This window comes from Bos mutus, chromosome 11 (genome assembly GCF_027580195.1).
Source record: "Bos mutus isolate GX-2022 chromosome 11, NWIPB_WYAK_1.1, whole genome shotgun sequence".
Classification (NCBI taxonomy): Eukaryota; Metazoa; Chordata; class Mammalia; order Artiodactyla; family Bovidae; genus Bos; species Bos mutus.
In genome coordinates this window covers 94,498,186-94,519,338 of record NC_091627.1, presented here as the reverse complement: position 1 = coordinate 94,519,338, position 21,153 = coordinate 94,498,186, and the positions used below count along the sequence as shown (strand labels likewise).

At 36.3% G+C, this 21,153-nt stretch overlaps 1 protein-coding gene across 2 annotated transcripts in view; it reads left to right on the top strand.

The window, feature by feature from the left end:
• EXOC6B (exocyst complex component 6B) overlaps positions 1 to 21,153 on the top strand; it is a 728,809-nt gene that overhangs the window by 345,219 nt on the left and 362,437 nt on the right. The gene's annotated exons all lie outside the window — the stretch shown is intronic.

Below are 21,153 nucleotides of genomic sequence, written 5' to 3'. Positions count from 1 at the left end.
TTTGGCTTTGCCTAATAAAACTTTACATTGAATTCAAATCTCTGCTTTCTCATATTTGATAGTTTTTCTTATTATTATTAAGGAATAAGAAACTATTATTAAGGAATTATTATTGTTATTCAGTCACTAAGTCATGTCTGACTCTTGAGACCCCATGGACTGTAGCACACCAGGCTCCTCTGTCCTCCACTATCTCCCAGAGTTTGCTCAAATTCATGTCTGTTGAATCAGTGATTCTGTTTAACCATCTCATCCTCTGCGGCTCCCTACTCCTTTTTTAAAGGAATATCATTTATTAAAAAATAATCTTTTCATTTCTTCCTGAATCTTTTATTTATCTTTGCCATGTCATATGTGGTAACTAGTAACATTAATTTCTGTCAGTCATCAACAGATTATTAGATTATAGCTAAAAATAGTGACACACAAATTTGAATTTCTACTGTTAATTTAAAAATGTGTTATTCATATAACAATAGCCTATCTTCAAATATTAAAATAAGATTTTTTATTCCTGATGGTAATTACTCCTTTGTCATGTAACACATATGGAAAGAGGAACTTCTCTGAGGAGAAATACTGTGGATATCAATGTCATTCTAAGAAAGGCGCTTTATCCTTCATGGTAATATACCTACATGCAGACACACAGATACATACAATCAGTAAAAAGATTAAACTCTAAAGTATCATCAAAGACAAATTGATTAGAAAAGTCCATTATCAATACATTTTATAGCAAAATTCAGTGAATCTTCTATCAGGTTTTCAGTCTATTTGAATATGTCTTATTGCCTAGTGTGTTATCCATATTCTTTCCTTATATATTTACCAAAGTATCATTACTCCAGATAGTTTGGGTGGACTTTATAGCCTGAAGTGTTTTTGGTAACCTCCAGTAGCTTGAGAGCTTCCCTGGTGGCTCAGAGGGTAAAGTGTCTGCCTGCAGTGCAGGAGACCTGAGTTCCATCCCTGGGTCAGGAAGATCCCTGGAGAAGGAAATGGCACCCCACTCCAGTACTCTTGCCTGGAAAATCCCATGGGCAGAGGAGCCTGGTAGGCTGCAGTCCATGGGGTCACAAAGAGGTGGATATGACTGAGCGACCTCACTTTAGTAGCCTGAGAAAAGAACTGAAAGCTTCTTCTCTTCCTCCTCTCACTTGTTGCTGTCTGTTTCCCTTTTCCCCTCTCCCTCTTTTCTCACTCTCTATTCGTTTTCTCTGTTCATCGTTCTTTTGTATAAAAATGGGGCTTCCCTGGTGGTTCAGCTGGTAAAGAATCCGCCTGCAGTGCCAGAGACCTGGGTTTGATCCCTGGGTTGGGAAGATCCCCTGAAGAAGGGAACGGCTACCTACTCCAGTATTCTGGCCCGGAGGATTCCATGGACTGTATAGTCCATGGGGTCACAGAGAGTTGGACATGACTGAAGCAAGATATAGATAAAATTGTATCAAAACATCTAAAATAAGTTGACTACTTCTTTTTAATATCATGTGTATGAAAGTCACTCAGTTGTGTCCGACTCTTTACTACCGCATGGACTGTAGCCTTCCAGGCTCCTTCATCCATGGAATTCTGCAGGCAAGAATACTGGAGTTGGTAGCTATTCCCTTCTCCAGGGGATCTTCACAACCCAGGGATCGAACCCAGGTCTCCCTCATTGCAGTCATATGCTTTACCCTCTGAACCACCAGGAGAATTAAATAAATTATATACATCTTAGTTTGTGACATGCTTTTTTTGTCATTTCATACAAGGTCCCCTGCTGTATTGTGTTTTATCATGGTTTTTCCATTCATCCCCTGTCCATAACTCCACTTGTCTCTCATCCCCAGTTATACTAACTCTATTATGTTTAACATATGATCGTGGTTATGGTTTTGAAAAGTATATAGTAACTTTGTATTTGATTTTAACTTATTCAAATAGTATTGTCTTATGGACCTAGTTCTATTTCTTATATCTTTTGTTTAGTCCTATTTTTAATATCAGTTCCTCATTATAGTTTGTATATTTAGTTCATTGCCTCCTGCTTATATGTGATATTTAATTGATCCCATTTGTATTTGCTGTGTTTTAATTATCTATTACCTTAGTACGTGTTAGTCATTCAGTTGTGTCCGACTCTTTGTGACCCCTTGGACTGTGGCCCACCAGCTTCTCTGTCCATGGGATTCTCCAGGCAAGAATGCTGGAATGGATTGCCATTCCCTTCAATCAACTCTTAAACTGCCTAATATATTCTGTTGTAACAAATAAATACCCTCCTATGGACTTGTAAGTTTCTATACTTTAGGTATGAAATTCTTGGTTGTAAGGTATATGTATAATATTTAATTTTACCAATTTCTAATTTCTGATAACCTGATGGATATTGATATCATTTTAATTTGCATTTCTCTGAATACTGGTAACATTATACTTCTCTTTTTGAACCTGCTGCTACTGCTGCTGAGTCGCTTCAGTCGTGTCCGACTCTGTGCGACCCCATAGACGGTAGTCCACCAGGCTCCCCGTCCCCAAGATTCTCCAGGCAAGAACACTGGAGTGGGTTGCCTTTTCCTTCTCCAATGCATGAAAGTGAAAAGTGAAAGTGAAGTTGCTCAGTTGTGTCCAACTCTTAACGAACCCATGGACTGCAGCCTACCAGGCTCCTCCATCCATGGGATTTTCCAGGCAAGAGTACTGGAGTGGGGTGCCATTAATCCTTTAAGATTTTTCTTCTCTGAACTGCCTACTTTTAGTCAGTTGAATTTATAGTTAAATTTTGGGAAAAAAATGATTACTTCATAATACTAAGTCATCCCATTTATGGAAGAATAAGGCCTACTTTAAAGTTATTTAATTAAGCTTTATTTTTCTCTGTTAATAGTCTTGGGCACTTTTTGTTTAGTTACTAACAGAACACTTAGTTTTTGTTGCTATTTTCTGCTTTCATTTCTAAAATTATTGCTGATATTGAGAAACACTATTGGTTTTTATAAGTTAACCTACATCTGGCAACCTGCTCAATTCTTTTGTTAGTAATTATAGTTTGTTTTTTGGTTTATGATAGGTTTTCTGTGTGGTTGATTATAGCATATGCAGATATTTGTTTCTTTTCTTCCTAACCATTTATCTCTATTCTTTCTATTGTGGTGTTGTATTGACCAGGATCATCATTACTTTGCTGTTCAGTAAAGTGATAATGGATCATCCTTCTCTGATTTCTAAATTCAAAGAGAGTATCTAAAGTTTCTCCATTAACTGATGTTTGCAATAGGATTTTGGCAAATATTCTTTATCTAGTTATTCTTAGACTTATATTTTTTTTTATAAAAACATAAATGAGTATTGAATTTTATTGAATTTGTTTTCCAAATATATTGATAAAATGCTGTGGTTTTTATTCTTTAATTCATGAAGGTGATGGCTTTCATTGGTAGATACTTTTGATAGTAAACAATTCTTTTATTCTTAGACAAATCCAACTTGTTAAGGATGTAAATCACTGCCTTTCTTTAACTCCCTGTGGAATTTGACTTCTTTTTGTCTATTTTATTTTTAATCTTTTTTGTATTTATGTGTACGGCTATGAGTAACACAGGCCTAGTGTTGTTCTTACTCTTCTTCTTTTTTTTTTTTTGTATTTTCTTGTGTGGTTTGTAAGTCAGTGTTATTTTAACCTCATTAGAATTGTTGAACATCCTTCCCTTTTTTTGGTCTTACGAAATGATTTATGTAACATAAAAGTTATCTATTTATTGAAAGTTGAGTAGAAATCACATTCAGTAATATGCATTTTTCATTTGCCACATACTTCCTCCTCCTTTTTCCCATATTATCTTACTTCTCTGACGCACTCCAGTATCCTTATCTGGAAAATTCCATGGACAGAGAAGTCTGCTGGGCTATAGTACACAGGGTTGCAAAGAGTCAGACATGACTGAGTGACTAAGAGCATATGTGTCATGATTTTGTTTACTCTCTTCAATAGTATGTATAGCTAAAAAACCATATTTGCTTATATAAAATTTTAAGTTTTATTATAAGCCTCATAATTATAAATCAAGTGAATATTTCCTCATAAAGTATAGGAAAATGGGTAGTTTGTTTAATGTTATATCCTCAGTACCAACAAGAGTTCTTGGTGTAGGTACTCAGTAAATATTAGTTAAATCAATAGATAAATAAGTAGTACGTGAAGATGGATAGGGCTTCCCTGGTGGCCTCAATCAAAGACTTATGCTTTTACAAAATTATAATCTGTCAGGAAATAAGTTACAACATTTGAATGACTATAATATGACAGCACTATATCTTATCACTGTGTGTATATTAATTCCTCAAGTGAGAAATCTAGTAGTGATTCATAAGAGTACTAAAGTAATTTGTTTACATAGTAGTGGTGTTAAGCAAGTTACCCAGATCTCAGCTTTCTCATATATAAAATGTGATAATAATGTTCAGTTGCATCTTACTCTTTGGGACCCCATGGTCTGTAGCCTGTCAGACTCCTCTGTCCATGGAATTCTCTGGGCAAGAATATTGAAGTTGGTAGTCATTCACTTCTCCAGGGGGTCTTCCCAACCCAAGGATTGAACCCAGGTCCTCTGCATTGCAGGCAGATTCTTTACCATCTGAGCCACCAGAGAAGCCCAATAATTACCTACTTAGTGCAGTTATGGTATGGTATGAACGTTGCCTGGCTTAGTGCATATTTGGCATTTAATAAATGGTAGTTAATATGTCAAAAAGTATGTGTCTCTGATGCCAATCATGAGACATGTTATAGGTATTTTTCAAAGTATATGACAAAGTATAGACATGTTGATAGAGATTGTAGTTTCTGCCATCAACATGCAATCTTTATCAATTATTTAAAATTCACACATTCTTAAATATACAAAGTCTATATAGTCTTAAATTGTAAGAACAAAAAAGAGGGCCTTAAACTGCCCATTTCAAAATACATTCAATAATATTGAAATATTTAGTGTTTGTTAATTTTAATGTGGGGCTTCCCTGGTGACTCAGATGGTAAAGCATCTGCCTGCAATGCTGAAGACCCGGGTTTGATCCCTGGGTTGGGAAGATCCCCTGGAGAAGGAAAAGGCAACCCACTCCAGTACTCTTGCCTGGAAAATTCCATGGACAGAGGAGCCTGGTAGGGTACAGTCCATGGGGTTCCAAAGAGTTGGACACGACTGAGCAACTTCACTTTCTTATGGCAGAAACAAGCCTCTTTCCCCATTTGTAATGTTTCTTACAAGTTTTGAAAAGGTACAACCTTCAACTAGGGTGGTAAGAAGTCGGCTATGTATTTTTTGGAATACATGTTTAGTTTTTAGATGTTGCTGTACTCGACCTATATGGACTTTAAATAAGAACTCAGTTATCTCATTTGCTAAAACAAGAGCCAAATCATGTATAACTTCTAGGGTTGGATCTTTTCACAGGTTTTTGGGGGCCATAATCTGTCACTTTTCTGTATTTGTTTCCTTATTCTCAAGTCACTAATTTGTATTATTATGTGATAAAAGGTAGTTCCTCATATTGTTAATGACAATGATATTTAAAAATAGATTACTTAATATAAATATTTGTAACATAAATATTTTCTTATTTCCTGATGTAGTTCATATTAGCATTTTACTTGTTGTTATTTAGTCTCTAACTCGTGTCTGGCTCTTTGTAACCCCATGAACTGCAGCATGCCAGGCTTCCCTGTCTTTCACTATCTCCCAGAGTTTGCTCAAAATCATGTCCGTTGAGTTGGTGATACTATTCAACCATCTCATCCTCTGTTGCCCCTTTCTCTTCCTGCCTTCAATCTTGCCCAGCATCAAGGTCTTTTCCAGTGAGTTGGTTCTTCACATGAGGTGGACAAAATTTTGGAGTTTCGGCTTCAGCATCAGTCCTTCTAATGAATATTTTGGGTTAATTTCTTTTAGGATTGACTGCTTTGATCTCCTTGCAGTCCAAGGGACTTTCAAGAGTTAGGCTTGAAGAAAAGATTTAGGAATAGAGAAATGAGGAGTGAGGAGAAAGTAAACCTTCTCTTTCTCATTCTTTTCCATTTCTATACTTGTCTCGACTTCTTCACTTTTCATTCTTTCATCAACCTAGTGTATTTATCTTCTGTTTATACCACTACCCTGAATCTGTATGTTACTGGACTTTTTAGCAGTTTATGACTTTGATAGTTTACAATCTAAAACTAAGTTAACTGCTTAATCCCTTCCTATTTTAATAACGTATTCAGATCTCAGATCTTCCAAGTGTTACCTCTTAGGTGTCGTTTCACTTCACCTTCTCCTTTCCTAAAATGATTGCTCTAGTTTAGATTCTCATCAAGATTACTGAAAACTGTCTCCTAACTGTTCTCCCTACCTTGTATCTTAACCCCTCACTCACTTCTCACTGTAGTGTGTTAATAATCTATCATATAAATCTGATCAATGATGTCTGTGTAAAATGCTCTAATTGGTCATCTGTGGAGTAAAATGTAGAGGTATAGAAGAAGACCCAGCATATGAAAGCATAGTAGGTTTTCCATGTCCAGTCTGCTGTTTTTCCTGTGGTTCCCACCTTCCTTTACTGATACTGAAATGCTTCCGGTTCATTGAATATACCATGCTGTTTCACGCAGCTCATCCTGTCTTCATGCTAGTGCTTCTGCTTGAATTACTATTCCCATTCTATTTTACAGATTCATATTTATTTGCTACTCAAGTCCTCTAGCAAATTTTCCTGATGTTTCAGGTTAAGCACAGTGGATGCTGTTTCTCTTTGCACTACTATAGAACCTGGTGCATATTTACATTAGTGCTTACTATATTATATCATTGTATTCTCAATAGGCATTCTTTTTCTGCAGTAGACTATAACACTTAGTCTTAATACTTATAATACTATAGCACTTAATTCTTAGTATTAGTAGAATATAATGCTAAATACAAGTTTTTTTATTTTGAAATATAACTACCCTCCTTTTGACCTGCAAATGAATCCAGTATCCTAGTCTCGGTCAGTGTTATACAATATCAGAGCTGGGGCTTATACAAGGGAAAACAGTTCTATTGGTGTCCAACGGAAGGATCATAACAGAAGTAACAAAAAGTTCTAATATTTGTCATTTACAATAGTGTTTATCTGAACTTTTGGCCTGGAGGATAACAAGGCACACTTTGAATAAACATGGCAATATTTATTATTTTTAGTGAAACCGACCTTCCATTCACCCCCCTTTTATGGCTGTGCTGCTTATAAATTCCCAAAGGATTATTTGAAAAATCCTACTTATATCTGCCAGCCTTATCAGTAGGGCAGGAGTTCACGTATTGTAACAGGAGGTCAGATTTCGGTCATGGTCTTATAGATGGGGCCAAGCACCTGTAAATTCTTCCTTTGGTGACTAAAGTGAAGTACAATATCAAACAGGCTGTGAGACTTTTCTAGGAAGTGCTGAACTTTGGCAGGAAGGGCAAACTTTGGCAGGAGGAGGGGAGGGAAGAAAGTGAACAAGGGTCAGATAGTGGTTAATTGAGACTTGGTCCCTGGTGTAGTAAGGCAAATGGAAGTGTACAAAGCAGAGGTAGGTATATTTTATAGAATTGTTTTAAAGAGCTTCAAGTGTTTAAATCTTCCTGTACAGTTGAGAAATGGGCAGGTAAGGGATAGGATATAAGACATCTCACAGTCATTAAGGATAATTTTTTAGGAAGGGAGAAAATAGCATAAACTAAAAATTTAACTGGAAGGGAAATGATGAAGAATAATCTGAGATTCTTGTACATTGTGTAGTTTTAGTTTAAAATATGGATAGTTGTCTAATGAAGACAGAAACAAATCTGTCTTGCAGATTTTTAAAAAACATCTCATCAATCCAGGGATGTCTGCCATGTTTATGGGCTTCAAGCCTTGAATTCCAATCAACTTGGACAAAGATTTGTACATACTTCAAGCTTTTCTATGTACTATTCCATCTTTCTGACTCTTCTTCAGATTTGTTGCTCACTCACCTTTCTCTCACTTAAAGGGTGTATATATGCCCCATAACAAGGATCTTGGGTATCATTAAGATACTAGGGGAGCAAATCTGTAAATATAACCATAACCCCTAGTTTGTGGGCCTGATTTATAATCTTCTTGTGGTATATTGGTTGTCAGTGATCTATATCATCTGCTCATTAACAATTTAAAAAACTACCAGATTAAAAAATGTTGACAAATGTATACCTTTGATTTATGTACTTTTCTGCATGTGTATTACACAATAATGAAAAAAATTATTTTAAACATTTCTGACTTCTCGGGCCTAGGGATAGCAATTATAGCAATATATGGATTTTTTTTAGTAGGCAGTAACCCCTCAGTATTACCTAAATCATCAAAACCTTAGTTTAATATAATTGTCCTTTAGTCAGTAAAGAACACTGTGAAACTGCCTAAGATATAAGGAGAGAAGAATGCTGTTGTGCAGTGAATTCATTATTATAAAGGCAATATAATACTACAAATGTAGTATTTTTAAAAACTCTCTTCAGTAGGAGGCCTCTGAGAATTAGATGAAAGCTGAGAACCCTTTCCCCAGACAAGATGTGCATATGTCCATGTACTTTGTATTCTGCTTAGAATTTCAGAGGCTTCCCTAACTCCTGAATCTCATCCAAAGACCTAAAAAGAATAATTCATCTAAAGGGAGCTACAAGTTGAGTTAGATTTCAGGTATCTACTGACTATAGACCTATGCCCCAGAGTAACTTATCCCAATTCCATTTGAGTATCCCCTTTTATAAGCCCCCTAAGGACTCCCTACCACCTTGTCTTTTTCTTAGACTTGCAAACCTTGCCAAAATCTAACTTTAAAAGCATATTTCAAAGTAACCTTATTTCTTTGTCATAAATCTTTATTCCCTGGGAAGCCATTATACATGGCAAGTGAGTGGACCTGTTTTTCTGTTAAGAGTAAAGTTAACATCAGCATCTAAACTAATAGTTTTATTCCCCTGAATTCTTCAGCTTAGAAGGATACAGAGCAGAGATTTAGAAATAATATGAAGACTGTAGTTAGTAGTTTATCTTCCTGAATATAACTGTGGTAAATTTCAGAATATGTTACCTCTTACTTGTATTTAACAGTATCTCTTTTTAAGTATTTGGCCATAATTAGAAGAGGTGAGTCAGCAGCAGAGTTAGAATTTACCCACAATCTCTTTAAAGTCCTTCATTCATGATCATTGTTGACGCAAGAGATGGGGGAAGGTTGGGTGGGCAGAAACATTCCTGGAACATATTTCTCCCTTTATAATCTGAGGATTTCTGCTGGTATGGTCTGTACTGGCAGCTGGGAGAACTTAGAAAATCCATGGTCATGTAACTACAGATTATACTAATAGTAAGGAAAGGATTTGGAGAGTGGAAAAAGGAAAAGCTATAAGCAGTTGTAAGTGACACAAGGTTTCTGAGCTCTCAAGGGAATTATTTAATGAAATCAGTTAAAGAACTTTGTGGTAGCAATTGGCTATTATATAGAAGTACTTGAGGAATAAATATTTGAAGAGTCTGAAATTTTCAATTAAAGAAAAATGATTAGTTTTGGCATTCTTAAGGTTAAAGATCCTTTTGAGTAGTGGTCGTTGAAGTGTTGTAGCTTATGCCTGTATTTATAATTTTATCATCTTGGATTTTATCTAATACTTTGTTCAGCAGTCTCATAGTGCTATATGCAAATTTAACTACATCAAGTAAGTGACTCATTCATATGGTAAATATGAGGGAAACACCTTATTTCATAAAGACTAAGCTCACTCTGAAATAGTTGTTTTTTTGCTACCAGAGGTAAGGTTTTATGTTTCTTATTTCTGTAGTTTTATCAAAAAGTACTTTCACTGCCAAGTGAATTTAGTAGAGGGCTTCCCTGGAAGCTCAGTGGTAAAGAACCCGCCTGCCAATGCAGTAGACACGGGTTTGATCCCTGGGTCGGGAAGATGCCCTGGAGAACGAAATGACAGCCCCTCCCGTATTCTTGCCTGGGAAATCCCTTGGACAGAGGAGCCTGGCGGGCTACAGTCCATGGGGTTGCAAAGGAGTTGGACATGACTTAGTGACTAAACAACAACAAATTTAGTAGAAACAATTAGATCATAGACTTAAAGGAAATCAGAAGGATGGGGTATATTTTTGATGGTCAGATTTTTTTAAATTGTTATTTTTTAAAATGAAACCCCCTTTAAAAAAAACAAAACATCTCTGCTACACTTTGATTTTAAGATAATTGATTAGCAAATGAAAAAAAAAAGATATTCAGGTATTAACCTCACATAGCTTTTGACAGTGCTTCTCACAGATCATTGACCTGGCAGTGTGTGTGTGTTTGCTAAGTTGCTTCAGTTGCGTTGGACTCTGTGCAACCCTACTAACTGTAGCCTGCCAGGATCCTCTAGCCATGGGCTTCTCCAGGAAAGAATACTGGACTGGGTTGCCATTTCAGTGAATTTGATAAATAAAGCTCTGACTGATTATTTAGTTTTCATTACAATTGATTATACTTTTACAGTAGCCTAGTTTGTAAAATCTATCCTGATTCTACTTTGAACAGTTGATTTGTATTAATTTATATAGCTGTAGTAAAAATCCATTATTTAAACTCTTTCAATTTCTTACAAAGAAACTTGAATTTAAATTTTGGTTTGGATATAAATACAAGTGCAGTCATTTATTAATATTACTGCAATGGTAGAAATAAAAACAAATGGATAAGGCCTATATGCAAAATTCTTGGTGCTTAGAGTTAGTGGATAAGGTTGTTTTTGTTTTTCTCCTTGTTTGACATTCGCAAAGATGGTGGTACAGAGAGAGGGAAATATCAGTTGATTTTGCCTGTCACACAGAATTGGAAATTGTGGATATAGAATTTCAGCATTGTCAGAGGCAAATAGGATCTAAGTCTCCTTACAGTTGTTTCTGGAGCTGTCTTTCTGGGGAACCCCAGTTTTATCAGTTGATCTGTTTTGTTTTTTTTTTTTTTTTCTGTTTGAAAAAAAAGGAGGGGAGCCCTATTTCAAATGTCTTTGAAACTCTGTGTACTTTATTTATGTCTTGGGTTTTTCACAGTTCACACTAGTATATTCAAGTATATTCTGAGATCTGAAAATAAAAATGTTATATTTCACTCAAGCAAACATTTCCTAATTCAGTGGAATATGTATAGATGATCAGGATGTCTCCTGATCATCAAACTTTTTGGTGATCAAAAAAGTTATAATTTGATCAATCTAGAGAAAAGCTCCTTTGTAAGACTCTGAAGAGGTCTGTTTTTTTTGTTTTTGTTTTTTTTAATTCATTATGTTTAGTTGAAATATGTATACTTACTTTGGGAAGTAAGAAAAGAAAGTTGAATTTTCAATCAAAAAGCCTTCCAGAGAACCATAATTTGAAATGAGTAGGTACTATTTTCAAATCTTTATACTGTTAGAATAGAGCTGAAAGCTTTCCTGATTGTTTCCATGGTGACCTTGAATACTTCTGAGCAATAAGAATGTATTAAAGTATTTTCTTTAGAGATATTTTTTAATGTGGAAAGTTTTGCCCTGAAATACTTGGTGACTCCTAGTCCATCTTTGACACTTAACAGATTGTCTCGTCACTATCCTGCCATATCTCACTGCCTCCTAGTTTTACTGACCCACCAGTGCCTGGTGAGGGTAGATAGGCATAAGCACTACATAGATCACAGCGGAAAGCTGAGGGTGAGCTACTCTGTGCGCTGCGTTGATAAGGGCACAGGAAAAGCCATGTATAGTGATAACTTTACTGTAGTAAGGGCTAATGGGTCCTGGTTTGTAGTAGCTGCAATCTAACTTTTTATAATTGTCATATTGCTCTTTTAACCTGGTGACCTTATTACTCATGGGCATACATATCATTTGGCTTTGAATAAAACAAGAGGAAAAAAAAGTGATTAAAAGTGTTTTTTTCTAGACATGCTTGTGTTTGTTTTTCAGAATGCTTACTTTGGGAACATGGAACTTCTCAAGTGTGCTTACATTTTTTAAAACAAGAATATCTCACTTAAACAGCTTTAGATACCACAATAATGTAACTGTTTAAGTCCGGACAAAATGAACAAGAAATAATTCACTTTCCTTATAACACACAGTCATCTTTCTAAACACAGTTTAAATCATATAAAAACTGTGCTTTAAATACTTTAGTTTCTTATTGTTCTCAGAATAAAGTAAACTACTTAACTTGGTCTGTATAGTTTTCCATATTGTATCCTTGCTTATCTCTCTTACCTCATTCTTAGTGCTCTTTTCCTCCTGCCTGCTCCAGATGTACAGACCCCGGTGTCCTTTCATAATGATGCCTTGGCACAAGCAGTTCTTTCCTGAAACATACTTCATCTTTTCTTTCTTCTTTTGATGTTTCTTCCTATTAATTATGCCAAATTTCTTCATTGCTGTGATCTCGATTTGGCATTTATAATCTTTCCCTCATCTCATATATCCAGATCTCTTCTATCTTTTTCTTCCTTTTCCTTCTTTCTTGGTTGTGACTGCCAGGTATTTTTTTGTTTTTAAATTAAAATTTTTTAGTTTGTTTTGTTTGTTTCTCTAAAATGGCTTCTATACTAGGTACTTAGTTTAATACATTGCCCTAATAGTTGGGGATTCTGGAGGGGGGGCATAAATAATTGTTGCCAGAAACTTGTGATCTAAGTGAGAGGGCATGGAAGGGAGGAATTTCCTTTTGTTTTAAAGGTAAAATTTGGTCATTGATTTATGTAAATTACATGTGCCAAAATGATCTTCGCATCAGAAACAAATACTGGAGCTCATGTTTATCTGTGATTGATTGTAGCAGGTGTAATGAAGAGTTTTTTTTTCATCTATAAATACAAATGGATTTAGTTTAAATTGTGCGGCCGTGCATACGGGCTCACTCACTCAGTCATGTCTGACTCTTTGTGACTCCATGGACAATAGCCCACCAGGCTCCTCTGTCCATGGGATTTCACAAGAGAAAACTGGAGTGGGTTGCCGTTTCCTTCTCCAGGGGATCTTCCTGACCCAGGGATCAAACCTGTGTCTCCTGCATTGCAGGCAGATTCTTTGCTGCTGAGAATTGTGGGGGATTCAAAAAGCTGAGTTAAAATAGAAGTGGATTCTCTTTTTCTGATTCCAAAACTCAGATCACAGTCTTTAGGTGAAGTGGTCTAGGATTTTGACATTGGCGTGGAATTGCTTGTCCACACCCCGACTCTTTGCTTGTCCACACCCCTGACTTTCTCAGGGAATGTAGGCAGTTTAGTTTCTTTCTTCAGTGTCTTTAACCGGAATTTCTGGAAATCTCAGAATACTGTGTCATTCACACCTCACAGAAGGAGCTTAGCAAATAATTTTAGAATTAATAAATGAACAAATATCATCAAAATATGTCAAGAAAATACTGTAAAAAATAAAAGGACTATGGTGGAAAACTGAAAGCATTCCCTCTAAGATCAGGAATAAAATATGCCATAGAGTAAGATTTAGATGTTTTAACTGAAATTAATACAGTTAACCTATTGATTATATACAGTGTTATCATTTAAGATTTGGAGTTTTGTCTTGTCCTAAATTGCCAACATCGGCTGGATCATCGAAAAAGCAAGAGAGTTCCAGAAAAACATCTATTTCTGCTTTATTGACTATGCCAAAGCCTTTGACTGTGTGGATTACAATAAACTGTGGAAAATTCTGAAAGAGATGGGAATACCAGACCACCTGACCTGCCTCTTGAGAAATCTGTATGCAGGTCAGGAAGCAACAGTTAGAACTGAACATGGAAAAACAGACTGGTTCCAAATAGGAAAGGAGTACGTCAAGGCTGTATATTGTCACCTTGCTTATTTAACTTATATGCAGAGTATATCATGAGAAACACTGGGCTGGAAGAAGCACAAGCTGGAATCAAGATTGCCGGGACAAATATCAATAACCTCAGATATGCAGATGACACCACCCTTATGGCAGAAAGTGAAGAAGAACTAAAGAGCCTCTTGATGAAAGTGAAAGAGGAGAGTGAAAAATTTGGCTTAAAGCTCAACATTCAGAAAACGAAGATCATGGGATCCGGTCCCATCACTTCATGGGAAATAGATGGGGAAACAGTGGAAACAGTGTCAGACTTTATTTTTGAGGGCTCCAAAATCACTGTAGATGGTGACTGCAGCCATGAAATTAAAAGATGCTTACTCCTTGGAAGGAAAATTATGACCAACCTAGACAGCATATTAAGAAGCAGAGATATTACTTAGTCAACAAAGGTCCGTCTAGTCAAGGCTATGGTTTTTCCATTAGTCATGTATGGATGTGAGAGTTGGACTATAAAGAAAGCTGAGCGCTGAAGAATTGATGCTTTTGAACTGTGGTGTTGGAGAAGACTCTTGAGAATCCCTTGGACTGTAAGAAGATCCCACCAGTCCATCCTAAAGGTGATAAGTCCGGGGTGTTCATTGGTAGGACTGATGCTGAAGCTGAAATTTTAATACTTTGACCGCCTCATGCAAAGAGCTGACTCATTTGAAAAGACCCTGACGCTGGGAAAGATTGAGGGCAGGAGGAGAAGGGGACGACAGAGTATGAGATGGTTGGATAGCGTCACCAACTCGATGGACATGGGTTTGGGTAGATTCTGGGAGTTGGTGATGGACAGGGAGGCCTGGCGTGCTGCGGTCGCAAAGAGTCAGACATGACTGAGTGACTAAACTGAACTTGTCCTAAAATGAAGTGTAAGATATGTTAATGTATTTTTTAGATGTGAAAAACTAAGTCATTTATAATGTTTAATGATGATGTTTGTGGCAGTGCAGATTGTATTTGTTAACGTGTTTCTAAAACCCAAGCATAATGGTTTAAATGAATGCTTGGGTTTTAGAAACACGTTAACAAATACAATCTGCACTGCCACAAACATCATCATTATTATTACATTCATAAATGAATATAGAGTTTGTTTCTTTATATATGATAAAGAAGTCCAGATATAGGCAATTCACTATTGGTATGGTGACTTACACTGTCATTAAGGCTTAGGTTCTTTTAGTTGTTGCAGTTCTCCTTCTTTAGCACGTAATGTGTCTTCCATTTTGCAAGGTGGATCTTTTTCATATTTCAGAAAGAAAGCAGGTGCAAAGGCCAAAGTGTAAAAGCTGCATCCCATCTGTGTCCGTTTCTGTTTTCAAGAAAACAGTAGCTTTAGTAAAAAAATAAAAGGTTCTGCAAAAATGATGAATTATTTTGTAATTTTAAAAACAAAAAATTGGGAACAAATCAGACAATCTTGAATCCAGATCTTGATCTACAGTGTATTAGTTAACTTCTTATAGCTTCAGTTTCCCATTAAAAATGCAAATAAGAGTGTTTATCTCACAGTTTTTCTGTGAGAATGAAGTGAAAGAGTATATGTAAAAAAAAAGTACCTGGCATACTAGCTCGATCTGAAAAGAAATATTTCTCCTTCTAACTTGTACATGTTCTGCTCACCCCCATCTCCTATCACCAAATTCTTATAAGGATGTGATACAGATGGAGGAAGGGACTAGAAACTAGACTGATGCATGTGTAATACATATGCAGATGTAAGAAACAATTCAAGAAAACCCATACAGTTCCTCTCACAGCCCATCCCCATTTAATGTCGTCGTTGTTGTTTACTTGCTAAGTCATATCCAACTCTTTTGCAACCCCATGGACTATAACCCACCAGGCTCCTTTGTCCATGGAATTTTCCAGGCAGAAATACCAGAGTGGGTTGCCATTTCCTCCTCCAGGGGATCTTCCCAAGTCAGGGACTGAACCCGCATCTGGCAGGCTGGTTCTTTACCACTGAGCTGCCAGGTAAGCCCCATTTAATGTTACCTTTATAAAAAGTCTAATCTACAGATTAAAAGCCATGCTATATTAAGAGGAGAAAGACCTTTGTATACCTTTTAGTTTAATCATCTTATTTCCCAGAGAGGGAAACCTCGGCCTAGGGCAGTTGAATTACTCACCTAAAGTCCCCTATTGCTAAATAGCAGAATTGAAACTAAAACTGGAAATACATCTCTGTCTTGTGTTCTTTCCTCCATCAGTTTTCATTATCATTAAAGCAGTTAAATTTATCATCCTTTGTGTGATGCCCTATTCTAAGCACTTAAAAGTGTTAATCAGTAAATTATATTGTACTCTAATTTGGTAAAGAATAATTATATGAAATTTATAAACCTAATTAACCTATGGTTTTTCTTATTCTACTACAGTTAGACTAGACTTGGTTTCCTGTCAGTAATGATTGCAAATAGCGATGCAAAGCCTTTTGTATTTATTGTCTATCTTAATTTTTTTTTCTCTTTCAGCATTTTCTTTGCTATATACTTTAACAATTCTGTATTCTCAATTCTTATATGACCATATTTGTCAAAATTCTTACTCTGGTTGACCAGAGCCATGTTACAGGGAAGCCTAATGATCATAGTTGTTGTAGGGAAATGACCATTTTCCTTTCTTAAACAGTAAGATCAGTTACTTTTCTTCCATGAAAATAATCTGTCTCCTTTTTTAAATTTTTTTCCCCTGTCTTGTAACATAAGAAATGCCATTGAAACCAGTATCTATCAGAGAGTGAATAGTCCACACTAGACCACAGTTGGCTGCAACTGGTTTTGGGCTAAGCAATCAATAGCAGCTACTTGTGAATTTTTTTAAGCTATTATTTGGGATTTTAGGAGGGTCCTCAGGCCATTCTGAAGGAGATCAGCCCTGAGATTTCTTTGGAAGGAATGATGCTAAAGCTGAAACTCCAGTACTTTGGCCACCTCACGCGAAGAGTTGACTCATTGGAAAAGACTCTGATGCTGGGAGGGATTGGAGGCAGGAGGAGAAGGGGACAACAGAGGATGAGATGGCTGGATGGCATCACCAACTCAATGGACGTGAGTCTGAGTGAACTCCGGGAGTTGGTGATGGACAGGGAGGCCTGGCGTGCTGCGATTCATGGGGTCGCAAAGAGTCGGACACGACTGAGCGACTGATCTGATCTGATCTGAGGACTCTTAAATCTTAAGTTTTAGTTGTATTTGACCTCTTGTCTTTCTGGATTTTCCTACATTATTCAGAAATTCACAAACATAATTTCTTCCATCAAATGATACAATAAAGTAGAGTTGGGCTTTAAAATCTTAACAAAAAATAGAAAAATTTATGAGTATAGGTATTTTCATTGGGGAAAAATCAGAAAACTATGAGTCTATACTGATAATAAACAGGTATATAAATGAATAAACTATTACATATATACTTAAGTACATACACAAATAGAGAAGAAGGCTGTGATCTTACTCATAGTAGGATGCTGCATCTTGACTGATGGGAGACAATTATGGGCGTCTTGTATCTTTCTACATCTTGTGAGCACAGGCACTGACTTTGTTCTGGACTAGGTTTTCAAGGATGTTTGTGTAGTCAACAGGTTTCTAGAGGAGGGATAATGTCTCTGCTCAGAGAAAAAAGCAGGTGTGCTTCCAAGTTTGGAAGACTGAGATTGTGTTTTTCTTTTTTTTTTAATTTTATTTTATTTTTAAACTTTACATAATTGTATTAGTTTTGCCAAATATCAAAATGAATCCGCCACAGGTATACTGGAATAAAAATATTGGGTTCTCTACACTCAGGGATTCTCTGCTTTAGAACAAACCTAGATTATTTCCCATTGGTGTGTAGAAATTGGAACTCTGGGAACTGGTGCAAGTATAATTGTTGATACCCTGGCCACTGCTGTTGATACTAGTAATGAAGTCCTTTGTCTCTGATCCAGGGATCCAGCTTTTTTTTTTTTTCTGCCTTCTACTGCTACTGCTGCTGCTAAGTCACTTCAGTCGTGTCCAACTCTGTGCGACCCCATAGACGGCAGCCCACCAGGCTCCCCCGTCCCTGGGATTCTCCAGGCAAGAACACTGGAGTGGGTTGCCATTTCCTTCTCCAATGCATGAAAGTGAAAAGTGAAAGTGAAGTTGCTCAGTCGTGTCCGACTCTTAGCGACCCCTTGGACTGCAGCCTACCAGGCTCCTCCACCCATAGGATTTCCAGGCAAGAGTACTGGAGTGGGGTGCCATTGCCTTCTCCACCGCCTTTTACTAGCATCCATGAAACTGTGGCAAGCTAATTTGTTGGCTTATAAGTGAGTAAATCTCAGATTCTTAATGGTTCTTCATTTGCAGACATTATAATAAAAACTTATTCAGGTAGAAATCATCAATAGATACTAAATTTATTGGGATAATTGGAAAAAAAAAAGTTTATTTGTGTGGTCTTAAGTTGTCTCCCCAAGATTGTTTATTAATAGCAAGACAAAAATTGTAACTAGACACTACCTTTGCCAGGTGATCAAAATTAACATGGTAATTAAGGATCATTGAGTGCCTCTGAATGAGAAGCCCTGAGAGGGATGTACTGTTTTGACCTGGAGTGTATATCCTGAATCTAATTTACAAGGAAACATCATAGCAACTTCAAGTGAGGAGCATTCTATTATGAAAGAAAGAAAGAGTGAAAGAGAGAGAGAGAAAAATTTTCAAAAATATCAGTTATAAAAGATAAATGCTTAGAAACTATTTTAGACTAAAGGAAGCTAAAGAAAACATGAGAACTAACTAAATGATCTAGATCTGGGATTGGCAAACATTTTGTCAAAAGGACCTGACAATAAGTATTTAAAGCTATGAAGGCCACAAGGTCTCTGTCACAACCACTGAAGTTTACTGTTACAGCTCAAAAACAGTCAGACACAATGTGTAAATGAGTGAGTGTGGCTGCATTCTAATTAAACTTTATTTGCATAACAGATAATGGGATGTATTTGACCCGTGGGCTGTGGTTTACTGATCCCTGTCCCATATTCAATCTTGTGCTTGAGGGAGAACATGCTATAAAGAGCATTTTTGGGTCCATTGACAGAATTAGAACATGGACAGTAGGTTAGGAAAATGTCATATTTTTTCTGAAATTGATAAATATTCTATTATTATCTAAGAAATTATTCTTATTCTCAGAAAATACACAATGAAATATTTAGAAGGAAAGAGATCTGTATATTACATACATTCAAATCGCTAAGGAAAAATATATGCAGAAAGAGCACATGAAAAAGAATATGGGGCAAAATATTAACAGTAGGTAAATCTGGGTGGAGTATACGGGTGTGTTTTTTGATACTATTCTAACTTTCCTATAAATTGAAATTGCTTCCAAATGAAAAGTTAAATGAGTGTATGTGTTTATATATGTAAACTTATATGCGTGTACATAGCCCATAGGGAGAGAAAAATATAAAAGATTTGGTAGCTTCTTTACACTCTCTTGATACCTATTAAAAAAAAAAAAAGGAGAATTTAACCAACACATGAATTGAAAATGAAAATCTGTGGTTGCTCTAACAAGGGGAGCCAGCAGACATCATCTTTGGCCTAATCTGAATGCACTTAGTTACCAAGTGGCTGTAGTCTAGGGGCCAGAGGTTTTTAGTGCGGTCTGAAAACGATGGTGGGAACCACATTTTCCAGACTATGAAACACAGGGCACCTTGTTTAGTCAGCACAGTTTAGGTCAAATGTGGTTATGAAAAACAGATGAATTCTGGTGATCAAGTTGTACTTTGACAAATATTCCATTGTTTGAACATGCAGTAATTTCTGAAAAATGTGAAGCAGCTTGGACTGCAGAGATTGAGTTCTCTCTTCTCAACTCCCTTGCCTGCTCACAAAGGTCTTGTCATCATGGGGAGTAAAAATAACATGGCAGAAGAAGTATATTAGATACCACTCCCCCCCTTTTTACCCTTTTCTTTGCTTTACTGGTAAATCAAGCAGTTTTGGGCAGGCTGTTTTGTCAGCTGGAGGTCTTACACTTACTCTGGGCTTTGGGTACAGCTTTTGTGCTTCAGTTTTATGGATAGTGGTGTGTTCTAGTGAATTAGATACTTTGAGTTTATCCCATTAATAAGAAAATGGTACTTGAGGTTTAGTGAGACGTTGTTGTATTTCACTGGCTGTTCTGGTCATGACCTAAGAGTCATTATTTCATCTAATGTCTAACCCTAGCTCAAGAGGCTTATCCCTAGAGCTCTGTTCCTATAACTTAAGAATTATAATAATAGTATAACAGGCCAGAGCTACTTGATGCAGAAAATTTCACATAGAATCAAGTCTTTGATGGCTTATTTTTCCATTTTTGTGCTAGTGTTGTATTTTTTGTTGTTGCTTTATGGTGTTTGTCTTACTTTACTCACTTGGTTCATTTATCCATTCAATAAATATTTATTGCATACTTATTGTATACAGAATACATGATCCAGCCTTCTGCCTTTGAGTAGGATTTTCATTTTGGATGATTTGGACTTCTGGTGTTTAATATGGTAACCATCAGCCACATGTGGCTTTTGAGCACTGGAAACAATGGATAGGCTGAATCAAGATATAAGTATAAAATATGCATCAGATTTCAAAGACTTAGCATGAAAAAAGGAGTGAAAATTATTTAATAAGTAATTTTTATATTAATTAGTTCAGTTCATTTCAGTTGCTCAGTTGTGTCTGACTCTTTGTGACCCCATGGACTGCACCACGCCAGGCTTCCCTGTCCATCAGCAACTCCCAGAGCTTGCTCAAACTCATGTCCATCGAGTCGGTGATGCCATCCAACCATCTTATCCTCTGTCATCCCCTTCTCCTCCTGCCTTTGGTCTTTCCCAGCTTCAGGGTCTTTTCCAGTGAGTCAGTTCTTCACATCAGGTAACCAGAGTATTAGAACTTCAGCTTCAGTATCAGTCCTTCCAATTAATTACATATTGAGATGATATTTTAGATATATTAAATATATTATTAAAAGTTAATTATACATATTATATTAATACATTATTAAAATTTATATCACTTTTTACTATTGCTTCTAGAAAATTTAAAAATTGAATATGTTGCTTGCAATATATTTCTGTTGAACATTGTTGCTCATCATATATGAACTCTGAGTATTTTTCTCCTCTCACATGAAGCTATCTTGGTCTTTTCTAGTATTAGTATGTTTAGCATTTTTATATAAAAACGAATCAGCCGCAACTATTATACCTTCAGTTTTTTTCTTTCAGTTTTGA